Source organism: Pseudophryne corroboree, chromosome 8 (assembly GCF_028390025.1).
Source record: "Pseudophryne corroboree isolate aPseCor3 chromosome 8, aPseCor3.hap2, whole genome shotgun sequence".
Lineage (NCBI taxonomy): Eukaryota > Metazoa > Chordata > Amphibia > Anura > Myobatrachidae > Pseudophryne > Pseudophryne corroboree.
Window position 1 is genome coordinate 350258165 of NC_086451.1, and position 12600 is coordinate 350270764.

General features: G+C 49.3%; 1 long non-coding RNA gene across 1 annotated transcript in view; it reads right to left on the reverse strand.

Moving 5' to 3' along the window:
- LOC134949108 (uncharacterized) overlaps positions 1–12600 on the reverse strand; it is a 174817-nt gene that overhangs the window by 150121 nt on the left and 12096 nt on the right. The gene's annotated exons all lie outside the window — the stretch shown is intronic.

A 12600-nucleotide genomic window follows, 5' to 3' on the forward strand; every position in this document is an offset into this window, starting at 1 on the left:
GTGCCGTGGACAATCCAAACGGCAGCATCTGAAACTGATAATGACAGTTTTGTATCACAAACCTGAGGTACCCTTGGTGAGAAGGGTAGATTGGGACATGGAGATAAGCATCCTTGATGTCTAGAGATACCATATAGTCCCCTTCTTCCAGGTTCGCTATCACTGCTCTGAGTGACTCCATCTTGAATTTGAACCTTTTTATGTAAGTGTTCAAAGATTTTAGATTTAAAATTGGTCTCACCGAGCCGTCCGGCTTCGGTACCACAAACAGCGTGGAATAATACCCCTTTCCCTGTTGTAGGAGGGGTACCTTGATTATCACCTGCTGGGAATACAGCTTGTGAATAGCTTCCAATACTGCCTCCCTGTCGGAGGGAGACGTTGGTAGAGCAGACTTCAGGAACCGGCGAGGGGGAGACGTCTCGAATTCCAATTTGTACCCCTGTGATACTACCTGCAGGATCCAGGGGTCCACTTGCGAGTGAGCCCACTGCGCGCTGAAATTCTTGAGACGGCCCCCCACCATGCCCGAGTCTGCTTGCAGAGCCCCAGCGTCATGCTGAGGACTTGGCAGAAGCGGGGGAGGGCTTCTGCTCCTGGGAAGAGGCTGCATGGTGCAGTCTTTTTCCCCTTCCTCTGCCCCGGGGCAGGAATGAGCGGCCTTTTTCCCTCTTGCCCTTATAGGGACGAAAGGACTGGGTTTGAAAAGACGGTGTCTTTTTCTGCTGAGAGGTGACCTGGGGTAAAAAGGTGGATTTTCCAGCCGTTGCCGTGGCCACCAGGTCCGATAGACCGACCCCAAATAACTCCTCCCCTTTATACGGCAATACTTCCATATGTCGTTTGGAATCCGCATCACCTGACCACTGTCGCGTCCATAACGTTCTTCTGGCAGAAATGGACATCGCACTTACTCTAGATGCCAGGGTGCAAATATCCCTCTGTGCATCTCGCATATATAGTAATGCATCCTTTAAATGCTCTATAGTTAATAATATACTGTCCCTATCCAGGGTATCAATATTTTCAGTCAGGGAATCCGACCAAGCCACTCCAGCGCTGCACATCCAGGCTGAGGCGATCGCTGGTCGCAGTATAACACCGGTATGTGTGTATATACCTTTTAAGATATTTTCCAGCCTTCTATCAGCTGGTTCCTTGAGAGCGGCCGTATCAGGAGACGGTAACGCCACTTGTTTTGATAAGCGTGTGAGCGCCTTATCTACCCTAGGGGGTGTTTCCCAACGTGCCCTAACCTCTGGCGGGAAAGGGTATAGTGCCAATAATTTATTAGAAATCAGCAGTTTTTTATCGGGGGAAACCCACGCTTTATCACACACCTCATTTAATTCATCTGACTCAGGAAAAAATAAGAATTTACTTACCGATAATTCTATTTCTCGGAGTCCGTAGTGGATGCTGGGGTTCCTGAAAGGACCATGGGGAATAGCGGCTCCGCAGGAGACAGGGCACAAAAAAGTAAAGCTTTACTAGGTCAGGTGGTGTGCACTGGCTCCTCCCCCTATGACCCTCCTCCAGACTCCAGTTAGGTACTGTGCCCGGACGAGCATACACAATAAGGGAGGCATTTTGAATCCCGGGTAAGACTCATACCAGCCACACCAATCACACCGTACAACTTGTGATCTAAACCCAGTTAACAGTATGACAACAGAAAGGGCCTCTTAAAGATGGCTCCTTAACAATAACCCGAATTAGTTAACAATAACTATGTACAAGTATTGCAGATAATCCGCACTTGGGATGGGCGCCCAGCATCCACTACGGACTCCGAGAAATAGAATTATCGGTAAGTAAATTCTTATTTTCTCTATCGTCCTAAGTGGATGCTGGGGTTCCTGAAAGGACCATGGGGATTATACCAAAGCTCCCAAACGGGCGGGAGAGTGCGGATGACTCTGCAGGACCGAATGAGAGAACTCCAGGTCCTCCTTTGCCAGGGTATCAAATTTGTAAAATTTTACAAACGTGTTCTCCCCCGACCACGTAGCTGCTCGGCAGAGTTGTAATGCCGAGACCCCTCGGGCAGCCGCCCAAGATGAGCCCACCTTCCTTGTGGAGTGGGCTTTTACAGTTTTAGGCTGTGGCAGGCCTGCCACAGAATGTGCAAGTTGAATTGTGTTACAAATCCAACGAGCAATCGACTGCTTAGAAGCAGGTGCGCCCAACTTGTTGGGTGCATACAATATAAACAGCGAGTCAGATTTTCTGACTCCAGCCGTCCTTGCAATGTATATTTTTAAGGCTCTGACAACGTCCAACAACTTGGAGTCCTCCAAGTCGCTAGTGGCCGCAGGCACCACAATAGGTTGGTTCAGATGAAATGCTGATACCACTTTAGGGAGAAAATGCGGACGAGTCCGCAGTTCTGCCCTATCCGAATGGAAGATTAGATAAGGACTTTTATAAGATAAAGCCGCCAATTCAGATACTCTCCTGGCAGAGGCCAGGGCTAGTAACATAGTCACTTTCAATGTGAGATATTTCAAATCCACCTTTTTCAATGGTTCAAACCAATGGGATTTGAGGAAATCTAAAACTACATTTAGATCCCACGGTGCCACCGGAGGCACCACAGGAGGCTGTATATGCAGTACTCCCTTGACAAAAGTCTGGACCTCAGGGACAGAGGCCAATTCTTTTTGGAAGAATATTGACAGGGCCGAAATTTGAACCTTAATGGATCCCAATTTGAGACCCATAGATAATCCTGATTGCAGGAAATGTAGGAAACGACCCAGTTGGAATTCCTCCGTCGGAACCCTCCGATCCTCGCACCACGCTACATATTTTCGCCAAATGCGGTGATAATGTTTCACGGTGACTTCCTTCCGTGCCTTAATCAAGGTAGGAATGACTTCTTCTGGAATGCCTTTCCCTTTTAGGATCTGGCGTTCAACCGCCATGCCGTCAAACGCAGCCGCGGTAAGTCTTGAAAAAGACAGGGACCCTGCTGTAGCAGGTCCCTTCTCAGAGGTAGAGGCCACGGTTCGTCCGTGAGCATCTCTTGAAGTTCCGGATACCAAGTCCTTCTCGGCCAATCCGGAACCACTAGTATTGTTCTTACTCTTCTTTGCCGTATGATCTTCAATACCTTTGGTATGAGCGGCAGAGGAGGAAACACATACACTGACTGGTACACCCAAGGAGTTACCAGTGCGTCCACAGCTATTGCCTGTGGATCTCTTGACCTGGCGCAATATTTGTCCAGTTTCTTGTTGAGGCGAGACGCCATCATGTCTACAATTTGTCTTTCCCAACGGTCTATTAACATGTTGAAGACTTCTGGATGTAGACCCCACTCTCCCGGATGAAGATCGTGTCTGCTGAGGAAGTCTGCTTCCCAGTTGTCCACGCCCGGGATGAACACTGCTGACAGTGCTATCACGTGATTCTCCGCCCAGCGAAGAATCTTGGCAGCTTCTGCCATTGCACTCCTGCTTCTTGTGCCGCCCTGCCTGTTTACATGGGCGACCGCCGTGATGTTGTCCGACTGAATCAACACCGGCTTTCCTTGCAGGAGAAGTTCCGCCTGGCTTAGAGCATTGTAGATTGCTCTTAGTTCCAGAATGTTTATGTGAAGAGACTTTTCCAGACTCGTCCATACTCCCTGGAAGTTTCTTCCTTGTGTGACTGCTCCCCAGCCTCTCAGGCTGGCGTCCGTGGTCACCAGGATCCAATCCTGAATGCCGAATCTGCGGCCTTCTAATAGGTGAGCCTTCTGCAACCACCACAGAAGTGACACCCTTGTCTTTGGTGACAGGGTTATTCGCAGGTGCATCTGCAGATGCGACCCTGACCATTTGTCCAACAGATCCCTTTGGAATATTCTTGCATGGAATCTGCCGAATGGAATTGCTTCGTAAGAAGCCACCATTTTTCCCAGGACTCTTGTGCATTGATGTACTGACACTTTTCCTGGTTTTAGGAGGTTCCTGACCAGATCGGATAACTCCTTGGCTTTTTCCTCTGGAAGGAAAACCTTTTTCTGAACCGTGTCCAGAATCATTCCTAGGAACAGCAGACGAGTTGTCGGGATTAAATGGGATTTTGGAATATTCAGAATCCACCCGTGTTGTCTTAGCACCTCTTGAGATAGTGCTAAAGCTGTCTCCAGCTGTTCTCTGGACCTTGCCCTTATTAGGAGATCGTCCAAGTATGGGATAACTAATACGCCTTTTCTTCGAAGAAGAATCATCATCTCGGCCATTACCTTGGTAAAGACCCGAGGCGCCGTGGACAATCCGAACGGCAGCGTCTGAAACTGATAGTGACAGTTTTGAACAATGAACCTGAGGTACCCCTGGTGTGCGGGGTAAATCGGAACGTGTAGATACGCATCCTTGATGTCCAAGGATACCATAAAGTCCCCTTCTTCCAGGTTCGCTATCACTGCTCTGAGTGACTCCATCTTGAACTTGAACTTTTTTATGTAGAGGTTCAAGGACTTCAGATTTAGAATAGGCCTTACCGAGCCATCCGGCTTCGGTACCACAAATAGAGTGGAATAATACCCCTTTCCTTGTTGTAATAGGGGTACTTTGACTATCACCTGCTGAGCGTACAGCTTGTGAATGGCTTCCAACACCCTCTCCCTTTCGGAAGAGACGGTTGGTAAGGCAGACTTCAGGAAACGATGAGGAGGATCCGTCTCTAGTTCCAACCTGTACCCCTGAGATATTATCTGCAGGATCCAGGGGTCTACCTGCGAGTGAGCCCACTGCGCGCTGTAATTTTTGAGACGGCCCCCCACTGTCCCCGAGTCCGCTTGAGAGGCCCCAGCGTCATGCTGAGGTTTTTGCAGGAGCCGGGGAGGGCTTCTGTTCCTGGGAAGGAGCTGCCTGTTGGTGTCTCTTCCCTCTTCCTCTGCCTCGTGGCAGGTACGACAAGCCCTTTGCTCTCTTATTTTTGTAGGAGCGAAAAGGCTGCGGTTGAAAGGTCGGTGCCTTTCTCTGTTGGGGAGTGACTTGAGGTAAAAAAGTGGATTTCCCGGCAGTAGCCGTGGCCACCAAGTCTGATAGACCAACTCCAAATAACTCCTCCCCTTTATACGGCAAAACCTCCATGTGACGTTTTGAATCCGCATCGCCTGTCCACTGTCGTGTCCATAAGGCTCTTCTGGCTGAAATGGACATAGCACTCACCCGAGATGCCAGTGTGCAAATATCCCTCTGTGCATCACGCATATAGATAAATGCATCCTTTATTTGTTCTAACGACAGTAAAACATTGTCCCTATCTAGGGTATCAATATTTTCAATCAGGGATTCTGACCAAACTACTCCAGCACTGCACATCCAGGCAGTTGCTATAGCTGGTCGTAGTATAACACCTGCATGTGTGTATATATTCTTTTGAATAACTTCCATCTTTCTATCTGATGGATCCTTAAGTGCGGCCGTCTCAGGAGAGGGTAACGCCACTTGTTTGGATAAGCGTGTGAGCGCCTTGTCCACCTTAGGGGGTGTTTCCCAGCGTGCCCTAACCTCTGGCGGGAAAGGGTATAATGCCAATAACTTTTTTGAAATTATCAACTTTTTATCAGGAGCAACCCACGCTTCATCACACACGTCATTTAATTCTTCTGATTCAGGAAAAACTGTTTGTAGTTTTTTCACACCATACATAATACCCTGTTTTACGGTATCTGTAGTATCAGCTAAATGTAACGTCTCCTTCATTGCCAAAATCATATAACGTGTGGCCCTACTGGAAAATACGTTTGAATTTCTACCGTCGTCACTGGAATCAGTGCCCGTGTCTGGGTCTGTGTCGACCGACTGAGGCAAAGGGCGTTTTACAGCCCCTGACGGTGTTTGAGGCGCCTGGACAGGCATTAATTGATTGTCCGGCCGCCTCATGTCCTCAACTGACTGTTTAAGGGAAGATAAACCATCACGTAATTCCACAAATAAAGGCATCCATTCTGGTGTCGACCCCCTGGGGGGTGACATCTGCATATTTGGCAATTGCTCCGCCTCCACACCAATATCGTCCTCATACATGTCGACACCACGTACCGACACACACCGCAAACTCACAGGGAATGCTCTAATGAAGACAGGACCCACTAGCCCTTTTGGGGAGACAGAGGGAGAGTCTGCCAGCACACACCACAAAGCGCTATATATACAAGGGATATCCTTATATTAAGTGCTCCCTTATAGCTGCTTTAATATATATATATATAGCCATTAATGTGCCCCCCCTCTCTGTTTTACCCTGTTTCTGTAGTGCAGTGCAGGGGAGAGACCTGGGAGCCGTTCTGACCAGCGGAGCTGTGACAGAAAATGGCGCCGTGTGCTGAGGAGATAGGCCCCGCCCCTTTTTCGGCGGGTTCTTCTCCCGCTATTTTTCCAGTCAGGCAGGGGTTAAATATCTCCATATAGCCCCTATGGGCTATATGTGAGGTATTTTTAGCCTTGTATAAGGTTTATATTTGCCTCTCAGAGCGCCCCCCCCCAGCGCTCTGCACCCTCAGTGACTGCCCAGTGAAGTGTGCTGAGAGGAAAATGGCGCACAGCTGCAGTGCTGTGCGCTACCTTATGAAGACTGAGGAGTCTTCAGCCGCCGGTTTCCGGACCTCTTCACGCTTCAGCATCTGCAAGGGGGTCGGCGGCGCGGCTCCGGGACCGGACTCCACGGCTGGGCCTGTGTTCGATCCCTCTGGAGCTAATGGTGTCCAGTAGCCAAGCAGCAAATCCACTCTGCATGCAGGTGAGTTTACTACTTTCCCCCTAAGTCCCACGTTGCAGTGATCCTGTTGCCAGCAGGACTCACTGTAAAGAAAAAAAACCTAAACTAAACTTTCTCTAAGCAGCTCTTTAGGAGAGCCACCTAGATTGCACCCTTCTCGTTCGGGCACAAAATCTAACTGGAGTCTGGAGGAGGGTCATAGGGGGAGGAGCCAGTGCACACCACCTGACCTAGTAAAGCTTTACTTTTTTGTGCCCTGTCTCCTGCGGAGCCGCTATTCCCCATGGTCCTTTCAGGAACCCCAGCATCCACTTAGGACGATAGAGAAACTACTGGTAGTTTTTTCACACCCCACATAATACCCTTTTTTGTGGTACTTGTAGTGTCAGAAATGTTCAATGCCTCCTTCATTGCCGTGATCATGTAACGTGTGGCCCTACTGGACATTACGTTTGTCTCGTCACCGTCGACACTGGATTCAGTATCCGTGTCAGGGTCTGTGTCGACCATCTGAGGTAACGGGCGTTTTAGCGCCCCTGACGGTGTCTGAGACGCCTGAACAGGCACTAATTGATTTGTCGGCTGTCTCATGTCGTCAACAGTTTTTTGCAAAGTGCTGACATTGTCACGTAATTCTTTAATTACTACCATCCAGTCAGGTGTCGACTCCCTAGGGGGTGACATCACTAACACAGGCAATTGCTCTGCTTCCACATCATTTTCCTCCTCATACATGTCGACACAATCGTACCGACACCCAGCACACACACAGGGAATGCTCTGATAGAGGACAGGACCCCACTAGCCCTTTGGGGAGACAAAGGGAGAGTTTGCCAGCACACACCAGAGCGCTATATATATACAGGGATAACCTTATATAAGTGTTACTCCCTTTATAGCTGCTGTATTATATATTAGCTGCCAATAGTGCCCCCCCTCTCTTGTTTTACCCTGTTTCTGTAGTGTAGTCTGCAGGGGAGAGTCAGGGAGCCGTCCTTCCAGCGGAGCTGTGAAAGAAAATGGCGCTTGTGTGCTGAGGAGAAAGGCTCCGCCCCCTTCACAGCGGCCTTTTCTCCCGCTTTTTTCAGGAAACTGGCAGGGGATAAATGCATCCATATAGCCCAGGAGCTATATGTGATGCATTTTTTTTAGCCATATAAGGTTTTTATATCGTTTTTATTGCGTCTCAGGGCGCTCCCCCCCAGCGCCCTGCACCCTCAGTGACCGGAGTGTGAAGTGTGCTGAGAGCAATGGCGCACAGCTGCAGTGCTGTGCGCTACCTTATTTGAAGACAGGAACGTCTTCTGCCGCCGCTTTCTCCGGACCTCTTCGCTCTTCTGGCTCTGTAAGGGGGCCGGCGGCGCGGCTCCGGGACCCATCCAGGCTGAACCTGTGATCGTCCCTCTGGAGCTAATGTCCAGTAGCCAAGAAGCCCAATCCACTCTGCAGTCAGGTGAGTTCGCTTCTTCTCCCCTTAGTCCCACGATGCAGTGAGCCTGTTGCCAGCAGGACTCACTGAAAATAAAAAACCTATTTAAACTTTTACTTCTAAGCAGCTCAGGAGAGCCACCTAGCTTGCACCCTTCTCGTTCGGGCACAAAAATCTAACTGAGGCTTGGAGGAGGGTCATAGGGGGAGGAGCCAGTGCACACCAGCTAGTCTAAAGCTTTTACTTTTTGTGCCCAGTCTCCTGCGGAGCCGCTATTCCCCATGGTCCTTACGGAGTTCCCAGCATCCACTAGGACGTCAGAGAAAATTTATGATCCAACCGTGTTGTTGAAGTACTGTCAGGAAGAGTGCAATGTTCTGCACCAACTTTTCCCTGGACCTCGTTTTTATCAGGAGATCGTCCAGGTAAGGAATTATATTGACTCCTTTCTGTCGAAGGAGGACCATCATCTCCGCCATCACCTTGGTGAACACCCATCTTGAAACTCCAGTTTGTACCCGTGGGACACAATTTGTAAGATCCACGGGTCCAGGCCAGATTGAACCCAGAACTGACTGAAACGTTTCAGACGTGCCCCCACCTGAGCGGACTCCCGCAAGGGAGCCCCAGCGTCATGCTGAAGATTTGGCAGAAGCAGGGGTTGATTTCTGCTCCTGTGATCCTGGAGACGCTGCAGACTTTTTTCCTTTTCCCCTTCCTCTACCCGCAAAGAAAGGGGAACCTTTACCCTTTTTGTATTTATTGGGCCTACAGGACTGCATCTGAGAGTGATGTGTCTTTTTTGCCGGCGCAGGAGCATAAGGCAAGAATGTCGACTTACCTGCGGTAGCCGCAGAAACTAAAGCATTCCATTGGCGAATCCACAACGCCCTCCTTGCTGAAATAGCCATGGTAGCGGCTTTTGATCCCAAGAGCCCAATATCTTTCATGGCTTCTAGCCTATAGAATCTCGTCTCTATCTATTGTGTCAATCTCTGATGACAAGTTTTCTGACCACTTTTCAATAGCACTACTCACCCACGCACAGGCAATGGTAGGTCAGAGTAGTGTCCCATTGGCCACATAAATAGATTTTAACGTAGTCTCTAACTTGCGGTCTGCGGGTTCCTTTAGGGAAGCCGTCCCAGGCGCAGGGAGAATCACTTTTGTTAATCGTGACAGGGCACTGTCTAAAACGGGGGGTGACTCCCACCTTTTCCTGTCCTCTGCTGGGAAAGGATAAGCTACCTGAATTCTTTTAGGAATCTGAAATTTCTTTTCAGGGTTTACCCAGACTCCCTCAAAGAGAGTGTTCAGCTCATGAGATGGAGGAAAAGTTACGTTAATTTTCTTTTCTTTATAAAAGTAAGCCTTCTCCTGAGGTAAAGGAGGGGGTTCTGTAACTTCTAAAACCTCCTTTATAGCAACAATCATGTACTGAATGTTTTCCGCTAATTTTGGATCTATTCCCCTGGAATCACTAGTGTCGACACAGGAATCCGAGTCCGTGTCGGTATCAGTTTGTACTACTTGTGCAAATGACCTTTTATGTGACCCAGAGGGGTTCCCTGTGGATGAAAAAGCAGAACTATTAAGAATCACATCTTCCACGGATTTTCTCCAGGTTTCTGCATGAGACTCAGACTTATCCAATCTCTTACTGATATGATTCACACTATCACGTAATTCTTTCACCCATTCAGGCTCGTGGTGTGCCGGCAGCGCCACCACATTACAACTCTGTGTCCCTAAAATGGCTCCCTCAGGGGAAGAGCTCCCTGCCTCAGACATGTCACCAAACGTGCACAAACACACCACAGACACTCCGGGGCTTATAGGGGACAGACCCACAGCAAAATCTGTCAGAAGGACACAGAAAGGATTTGCCAGCTCACAACTCAGCGCCAATATAAAATCCCTGTGTAATATAAAATGTCCACAGAGACCTGTAGCGCTTTTATAATGTCAAATTATACAATACAGCACCAAATACACTGTGCCCTCCCCTTATTTTCACCCTGATACTTGGTTCAGAAGTGGAGGAGGACCAGCATTTCTTCCCCTGCAGCCTGTGTGGAGAAAATGGCGCTGAGCAGTGTGCTGTCTGACTGAGGAGGAAGCCCCGCCCCCTGTAATGGCGCGTTTCCCTTCAGAATTTCTCACTAAAATATTTATACTGGCGTGGATGTAGGATTGTGCCACAGCATAATATGCTACTTTTGCCAGTGTAAGAGTAGGTTTTCATGCTGCCAAGGACGCACCGCCGCACCCTGCTGTGCGCTGTGTATGGGTAGCATGTCCGTGCAGCGTTCCCGCTCACTGCGCGGTACCTTGAGCCGTCATGATGACCGGAGGTCCCTCTTGCAGATCTCCGGTAATAATACTCATGCGTCTTCTGACTTCTGGCTCTGTTAGGGGGGTGACGGCGTGCTGTGGGAGTGAGCGCATAGCCGCAGCTAGTGTTCAGTACCCTTCAGGAACTAATGGTGTCCTGTCAGCAAGAGGCAGAGCCATGAAACGATTTAGGAAGTTGGTTCCTACTTCTTCCCCCCAAGTCCCACGAACCAGGGAGACTGTTGCCAGCAGTCTCCCTGAAAATAAAAAACCTAACATAGTCTTTTCAGTGAAACTCAGTAGAGCTCCACTGGAGTGCGACCAGTCTGCCTGGACACATTTTCTAAACTGAGGTTCGGAGGAGGGGCATAGAGGGAGGAGCCAGTTCACACTCTAGAAAAGTCTTAAAGTGCCCATGGCTCCTGCGGAACCGTCCATACCCCATGGTACTGAAGTGGACCCCAGCATCCTCTAGGACGTATGAGAAATACAGTATATATATATATATATATATATATATATATATATAGATATATAAGGATGTATGTGTGTGTATATGTTCCAGCATAACTCTGGAATGCCTGGAGCAATTTACACCAAACTTGGTACACATATGACTTACAATCTGGAAACAAATGCTGTGGGGGTAAGACACCACTAGCACCGGGGGGTGGGAAGGGGGTGACATGTGAAAACCCATAGTTTTCAGCATAACTCTGGAATGCCTGGAGCAATTTACACCAAACTTGGTACACATGACTTAAGGTGGGTACACACTAGTAGATATATCTGCAGATCAACTGATTTGCAGATATATCTATGGATGGATCGGGCAGTGTGTTCAGCATACACACTGCCCGATCCGTAGGGGACTGACGTCATGAACTGGGCGGGCGTGTACACACGCACGCCCAGTTCAGCTGTCAATCACCGGCGGCCGCCGCAGCGTGTGTACAGGCGGTCGGCCGACCGCCCCGTACACACACAGCGACGCGCCAATATATCGGTAGATATAATGGCCGTCGGCTGTGCTACGCGGCCGACGCGATACGTCTGTGAACGACGGAGTTCACAGACGTATCGGCCGTACACACTGGCCGACGGTCCCGCGATATATCGGCCGTTCAAGAGAACGGCCGATATATCGACCAGTGTGTACGGGCCTTTACAATCTAGGAAAAAATACTGTGGGGATAAGACACCCCTAGGGGTGGGGATGGGAAGGAGATGACATGTAAAAATGCATAGTTTTCGGCATAACTCTGGAATGGCTGGAGCAATTTACACAGAGGCACACATGGGTAGGGGCAGAGGCACCCACGGGTAGGGGCAGAGGCATACATGGGTAGGGGCACAGGCCCCCACGTGTAAGGGCACAGGCACCCACGGGTAGGGACAGACGCACACATGGGTAGGGGCACAGGCACCCACAGGTAAGGATAGAGGCACACACGAGTAGGGGCGGAGGCACCCACAGGTAACAATAGAGGCACACACGGGTAGGGGCAGAGGCACACACGGGTTCAGATAGAGGCACACACGGGTAGGGGTATAGGCATATGGGTAGGAGCAGAGGCACCTACGGGTAAGGGCAGATGCACACGGGTAGGGGCAGATGCTAAGCAAGGATACCTAGGGCACTTTGACATAGGGTCAGCCTGCAAACTTAAAATATTTAACATACAGTGGGCGGAGCTTGGTCTGTCGTCCTAGCTTTTACAGCACTGAGCAGGACAGCATAGGAGGCGGGACGGAGCAAAGAAGGAGGCGTATTATTCTCCTTAGCACCAGCATTTTTACAGCATAAATCCGGGGAAGCCCAGAGGTGTGGCCTGAGAAAGATTGCCATTATTCTTTAAATTCTGTAGCGAAGCACGGGTATTCAGCTAGTATTTATATACAGGGTGATTCAAAAGTCGCAGTACACCCTTTTGTTTCAAAAACTGTGCAGGAAATGGTACTGAATACAAGTCATGGAGTGGTCATCCAAAAAGTGCTACTGACAAGACAATCTCAACAATGGTATTGGCTCTTCACAAAGGATGCCAAAACCATTGTTGAGGTTGTATCGTCAGTAGCACATTTCGGATAACCACCCCGTGACTTGTCAGCCACAGACC